This window comes from Marmota marmota, unplaced genomic scaffold (genome assembly GCF_001458135.2).
Source record: "Marmota marmota marmota unplaced genomic scaffold, marMar, whole genome shotgun sequence".
Taxonomy (NCBI): Eukaryota; Metazoa; Chordata; class Mammalia; order Rodentia; family Sciuridae; genus Marmota; species Marmota marmota.
In genome coordinates, this window is record NW_025999900.1 from 39,378,833 (window position 1) to 39,386,169 (window position 7,337).

Below are 7,337 nucleotides of genomic sequence, written 5' to 3' on the forward strand. Positions count from 1 at the left end.
TAGCTTGTGGAAACTAAAAAGAGAGAGAGAGAGGGGGAGGGAGAGAGAGAGAGAGAGAGACTGGACTTCAGTTTCAATGAAGAAGGAACTATTGAACGCTGTCAAGCAAGGCTTGTACATTCTGAGCTGCGTACTGAAAACTGACTCAGGCAGCTAGCAAAGGCTTATTGGGTTGGGAGGGGATCCCACATTACAGACAGTCAGACCAACTAAAAATACTTTATAGGGGTGAGGGAAACCTGAATATGTCACCTCCAAATAGGCCTCTTTGACATAAATATTTTTGAGCTAGAGGCACTTAATACACAGCACACGGAGGAAGTGCTTTCTTTAGACCCCCTCGTCTGCCTAAGAAGAAACTATGAATTCTCCTTTACTGGAGACAGCTCTGGTCAACCTTGAAGCTCTACCCAAGGAAACTGCAGATAACATTTGGGTTTTCTACCCATTTATTTACCTTCCCAAAGTTTCCCCCTTTCCTTTGTCTTATTCTTTTTCTACAAATTCATTGTTTTTGGTTGAAGATATTACACAAAGCCAGGAGTTCTAAGCCACTGCTTTTTTTAAAAAAAATAGTTTTAGATGCAGATAGATGTAATGCCTTTACTTCATTTATTTATTTTTATGTGGTGCTGAGGACTGAACCCAGTGCCTCACACGTGCTAAGCAAGGGCTCTACCACTGAGCTACAGGTCCAGCCCTAAGCCATTGCTTTGAGTTAACCCCCCTGGAGGTTCTCCCCATCAAGGTGCATGGCATATGTTAATAAACTTGCTTTTTCTTCCCTTCTCATGAAGGGACTCTGTCCCAACTACAAACTTATGACACATTTTATTTGCTTCCTGATGAGGGTCCAGATGAGAGATGCTGAGGGCTGTGGCAGTGTGTGTATGTATGTGTGTGTATGTGTGTGTGTGTGTGTGTGTGTGTGGAGTTAAGGGGTATTAAGAAGGATGTGATGATGAGGGATGAATGAGGGGAATGAGTGGAAGATGTTTAGGAAGATGCTAAGATGTTCAGTTTGTGTGACTGGATAATGGTGCTGATCTCAGAGTGGGAACCCAGGAGGAAGGAATTGTGTTCCTTGGGGCCTGCACTGTGCAGTGTCTGGATATAGAGCAATGATGCCTGAGTTCTTTTTGCAGCTCTGTTGGTGTGACCTTGTTCAGCTTTACAACTTTGCTCAGTTTTGTCTCTGTCCGTAAGATATATGGCCTGCCTTGGCTTGATTTCCAGTCTCAAAGAGATCTATGAAAGCGCTTAGTAAATGTCTTCACAGATGTAAATATTTATGTCTTCAGGGAAGAGCAGGGTGTAAAAAACAGAGTCATCAGCACATTTAGCTTATAAATAGGCAGAGTATGTGGCTGCTTTGCACCGTGACAGAGCATATAGTAGAGATCCCTCCTGCAAAATGCCAGTATGAGTGCTTATCTTCTGACCAGGATAGCTTAATTCCTAAGGTACCAAAGAGTACCGTAGTACTTTGCTACTTAACACCCTACTTCAAGAAATATCACACTTTCATATTTTTTCCAGACCTTATTAAATCTTCTTTATGATTACTTGCCAGGATAGCAAGACACCATCTTCTTTCAAAATTGGGATTCCCATTTGATCATACAAGTATTCTGTTTGTCATTGGTGAAATGAGTGGGGTTCAAGATGTGTAGTTAGGTTAGAAATATCACATAATAGCCCACTCTTGCAAAAATGGCATACTAATTGTCCTACCCTAGGTTGGCAAACACTAATGCAAATCCCTAACATCTATTAATGCAGATACAGTCCTTTGAAAGTCTTTGAAATTTATTGCCCATAGAATTGAGAAGAAGATGAATGTGGGGTCTGATTAATGAGGAGGAAAGCTTATTTTGGCTTCATGGTTCCAAAGTCTCGGTTCATGGTCATCAGGTTCTAAGGCAGAAGCATCGTGGCGGAAGGGTGTGCAGAAGAAAGTTTCTCAGCTTATGGCAGCTAGGAAGCACAGAGAAAGGTGGGGATGGGGAGTGCTGGGGAGAAGATAAACCCTTCCAGGGTATGCTCCAGTGACATCCTACCTCCAACTAGGACCCACCTTCCACTAGTCCATTCCACTAACAATGGATTAATCCACTGATGAAGGCAGAGCCCTGATGATCCTATCACTACCTAAAAGCCCCCACCTCTGAACCTTGCTGCATTAGGGACATGCATTTAACACACAAACTTCGAGGAAGATATTCCAGATCTAAACCACAACATGTACTAATGGCAAACACACCCAAGGCAGCTTAGCTACATAATCTTCCAGACCCAAGGACCTACTGAGAGATCTGTTTTGGTTGCTGTTGTGGTCTCAATTTGCTACAGAGTAATCACATTTCTTGAAAAAGAGGAGAGCTATAGTATCAACAGTGTGGGGAGAGTCAAGATGAAAGAGAACCCCAAAACTGATCAGGTAAGGGAGTGGGGCTGAGAGGAGGGCTGATGGTTGAGTGTTTGATGGAGCTGAGGTCAACCAAAGAGAAAGAGGTAGGCAAGAAAGACTCTATCTGAAAAAGAGACCAGAATGGAGAAAGAGGAAGATGAAAGCATATTTAAGTCAGAAGAAAAGACTTTAAAAACTGTTCTTATAATTTGTTCTTGCAAATTGAAAAAAGATTAACTTGGGGCAACCACACTTACTGTAATTATTTATAGCTGGTGTACTTAGATGGTAACTCACACTCGCATCTTAGAGCTGTGATTCTAGAATGGAGTACGTCTACCACTGTTGGCCCGTGAGATGATTGTTGGAGGTAAACATATGAAAATTCTTTGGTTTTTAATAGCTGCATATTTATTTTTTATTATGACTATCATCTTTGGTGAACCATAATGACTTTGTATTTAAGATAGTGCTTATTCTGCAAAAAAAAAAAAAAAAAAAAAAAGTTGATTTAAAAAAAAGCACTTATTTTCAAAAAGTGATGGTGAATGAAAACAGAGATGATAGCCCCATGAGGGCAGACTTAAAGCATTGTGGCTTTTTTTTCTTTTTCTTTTTTTTAATAGATCCTGCAAATGTTTCCATGGTGCTTTGTATAGATACAGGCACTTATTAACAGTTGTTAGATGAAAAAAAATATGATTGGGAAAATTACATAATATTTTATATTTAAACTGAAAATGAGGAAAAAAAGCTCAGGAGTGGAATTATATAGAGCTGAATTCAATTCCATTTCTGTCCTTGACTTGTTGTGTAACCTTGGTCAAGTTAGGGGATCCTGTGGGTGAACACACAGGTGACCTTTATCCTATCACTAGATCACCTCCCCTATTCCTTGAATAAAATCAAATATGACAAGTACCACTTGTGGCATCTGGCAGATAAGGGATGCTTAGTAGAGGCTACTTCCTGTCTGTTTCCCGTTTCCATAAAAAATCCATTGGTAGAGAAATGTCTGGACCAGAAGCTCAGAAACATTATTTCTATTTTTGAAAATGCACTCAAGTATTAGGAGAGAAAGCAGGACAACATAAGAAATTCCAAAGATACAAAACAATCCAGACATAGTTCAAAGGTTAAATTTTTGCCTATTGACCCATTTGACAAGTGATGATTTTGACCATGTTCGGTTTCTCTATAGGAGGGCACACTCATCCTCCACTAACTTTCGGCCCAACCAGACAGCTTGGTGATGATCTCCTGGCAAAACAGGCTTCCTCCAGGGCCTGCTCCCTCTGGTGTTAGTGTATTATATGAGAAGCCTGTGGGTGCTTCTGAGAATTTGATATATGAATATTCATTAAGCCTATTTGGAACTTATTCCTTGTCACACATTTTTTTTTTTTTTTGCTAGGAAACTTGCACAATATCCTTCAGAGATATGGTCATACCTTGTGTTGGAAGAAATTGGGCAGGGGCCTTGGCTGAGTGAGGGGTCTCCTGTCCAGCACTCCTGTTTCACCCCAGGCTCTGGCCTGGCAGTCAGTTCCACAAAAGCAGCTAGAAAGCCAGGGGCTTGCTTGAAGGAGGATGACCAGGGGACAGCGAGCTGTGGGGCTTCTGGGTTCAATTTTCATTGCTTAGAAAGGGAGGCACATCCATGGACAAACTCCCCACATCTCTTCCTGCTTTTTGACATTGTCATCTGAGGATTAGAGATTTGGGAGTCTTAATTGGGTGGATAGGCCAGAAGTCCCTACTGCCCCACTTCTTGTTTAGCCAGATAAAGAAATATCCTTATTGTTTAAAAGCCTCTTGGTAGTGTATTCTGCAATTTGCAGTCAAAAGCTTCCTAACCAATATTAAAATAGATTATCTGACTTAATTGCTAGAACTCAACTCTTAAGACTCATGGTTATCAAAACCTCAGCATATCTGTACGAAGCTTTCTAATGCAACGGATGTCGTGTCCTGCCATCAGCTGGCTCCACATAAGGAGGTCTGTTACCTATGGAGCAGGGAGGACAGTGTTAGGGCAGGTTCTGGTGGCCCGAGTGCTGAGGCGTTGCCTCTCTGACATGCCACTTTCTGTTCTCTCCTGGGGTGCTTTTAGTCCTCAGGCCAAATGACCACTAAGTTCTAGGCTTTACATCCCCACAAGACAAGGCTCAGTGGAAGAAGAGGCCCTGTCCACTCCTGTGGCTCTTCAGAGAGGAGGGGAAAGTCACTTTTGTGGGGGTTTGTTTTGGTTACGGTTCATTTCTGTGGTCTCTGCTAAATCAATCCCTGGCAATGGGAATAAACTCGCTGTGATTGTCGTGGGCTATCTTTGGGATAGAATGGATCTAGGGGAACTCACGCCAACCCACTTCCAAGTTTGACTTTCTCATCTTTCCTTTTCCCGAAGATCTTTCATGGACCCTGGTGAGCTTGTTTTCTATTCAGATGCTCCTTGAGCTCTAAGTGAACTTCATTGTTGTCCCTCTAGCTTGGTTGTAAGTCTTAACTCACTCAGGTCTCTTCTAGCTGATGAGCTGCTTTTAAAAAAAATAATTCTTTTTAGTATTGTATATAATATTAGGATAAATTTTGTCATAATCACAAAAGCATGGAACATAATTTACTCTGATTCAGTCCCCAGCATGTCCCCTCTCCCTCTCTCTGTTCCCCTCCTTCCACTTTGCTGATATTTTTGTAATTTATATATAGTTTTGTGGGGTTTTTTTTCATAAATTAGTGTCCTGTGGATATACTTGATGTTCGGATTCACTGAGCTGGATTCATGTCTGTACACAGGAAAATTCCATCGGAATCATTCAACTGTTCTTTCTACCACCCTCAACCCCTGTCCCTCCCTCCCTCCTCCTCCTCAATGTGAATGGGTTTTCATCTCACCAGTTGGTCAAAGAATCAGGACTTTTGGTTTCTGGGTACTTTGCCACTCCCCCATCCAATATAAAAGAAGTGTTTTCTTAAAAACAAAAAGTGGTACCACTTCTTAACAGTCAAAGAAACAAAAAAAAGAAAAGAAAAAAACCTAGACACACATCTCATTGTTTTTCTTGTTAAAACAATTTTACTTCTATTTATTCTGCTTGAGCATATTTTTATGCTCTGAAAGAAAACAGGCACCACTCCTTTAAGAGTAGTGTCTCCGTGTATTTTCTGTGGTTGTAGCAGAATTTCACAGACTGGGTAATTTATAAACAATAGAAGTCTCATGGTTCTCAGGGCGGAGAAGCCATAACACTTGGTGCCAGCATCTGAGGAGGGCCGCCACACTGTGTCATAACAGCAGATGGGAAAGTGAGTACGTGTGTGTGTGAGAGAGAGAGAGAGAGAGAGAGAGAGAGATGAGGCCAAACTTTTTTTTTTTTTAAATCAGGAGCCCATTTCTGTGATAATCCACCTCAGATCACAGCATTCCATTCTTTTAAAAAATTTTTAAAATTCTTTTTAAATATACATGACAGTGGAGTATATTTTAACATATCACACACACATGGAGTATAACTTCCCATTCCTGTGGTTGTGCATGATGTGGAATTTCACTGGCCGCGTATTCCTATATGAACAAAGGGAAGTGATGTCCGATTCATTCTACTGTCTTTCTATTCCTCCTCCCTTCCCTTTATTCCCCATTTGTCTGATCCAATGAACTTCTATTCTTCCTAACCCCCAGCATGAATCCATTCCCAGCCCTGATGATTAATCACCTCTTGAAGGTTCTACCTCTTCACAGCTTTGCAATGGCAATTAAATTTCAACATGAGCTCTGGAGAGGACATTCAAGCCACAGCAAGTGATGTCTGTAGATTTTAAGCTGATACTCATTTACTAAAGGAGTAAAGCAATTAAATGTGAAGTGACTTTTTGTCTGGAACAGGCTTTAAGATTTAATTTGGAGGAGAAAGGAGAGGAGAGGAACTTGTCAGGTAGCTGTCTCCTCACTTGATGGAAGCACCATCCTTTCCATGATCCCTTCTGGCCCCTTCCCCTGTGTCCGTATGAATTGGATTCGATTCAGACTTTATTTCTGCTGTTTTCTCATAGGAGGCCTGTGAGTTCCCGGGGTGAACTGGGAGCCAGCAACAGCTCCTTGAGCAACTATTGTTGGGCACCCAGCATCCCCCTCTCTCTTTCCCCATCATAACAGGAATAAGAGGCAAGTGTCCTTCCAAACAGAAATAGCTTCTGTTAATGGAGGAAGCTCATCCGCCCCTCCCAGCTCCAGCGTGGAGTTCAGTCATTCTGCCCAGCCTCATCTGCTGAAACCTTGGGACCAGATACCTCAGAATGTGACTGTGTTTGGAGACAGGGCTTTTAAAGACACAGCTGTTAGGGCAGCCCTAATCTAATCTTGCTGGTATCCTTCTAAGAGAAAAGACATTTGGACACACAGAGAGAGACATCAGGGATTGTGCCAGCACAGAGTAAGTAAAGATCATGTGAGGACACAAGGGAAAAGTGTCCATTGACAAGCCAGGCAGAGAGGCCTGAGGAGAAAACCAATCTACTAAACCTTGATTTTTGGAATTACGACCTTTAGAAATAAACATCTGTCATTTAAACCACCCGTCTGTGGTGTTTTGTTTTAGCAGCACCAGTTGACTAATACAGCATGTAGCTGAAATGGTGTAAGCAGGCAGACTCTCAAGATTCTTCTTTAGTGCTATGGCAGGCCTGTTTTCTTTCCTTTTGTGGTATGTGGATGTGAAGCTGGGTGCTGTTTATGCTATGAAAGGCAAAGGAGAGAGCTTGAAAACAAAACAAAAAAAACTAGATGGAGAGGAGCTAAATCAAGCCAGGCCTGAGGCCTGGCCTGGCATTGGCCCTTCCAGTTATATGGGCCAAGAAATCTCTTTATTGCTGATTGAGTTTCCATTAGCAGCAACCTAAAGGCCCCAACTGATGGGATGGCTTTGCT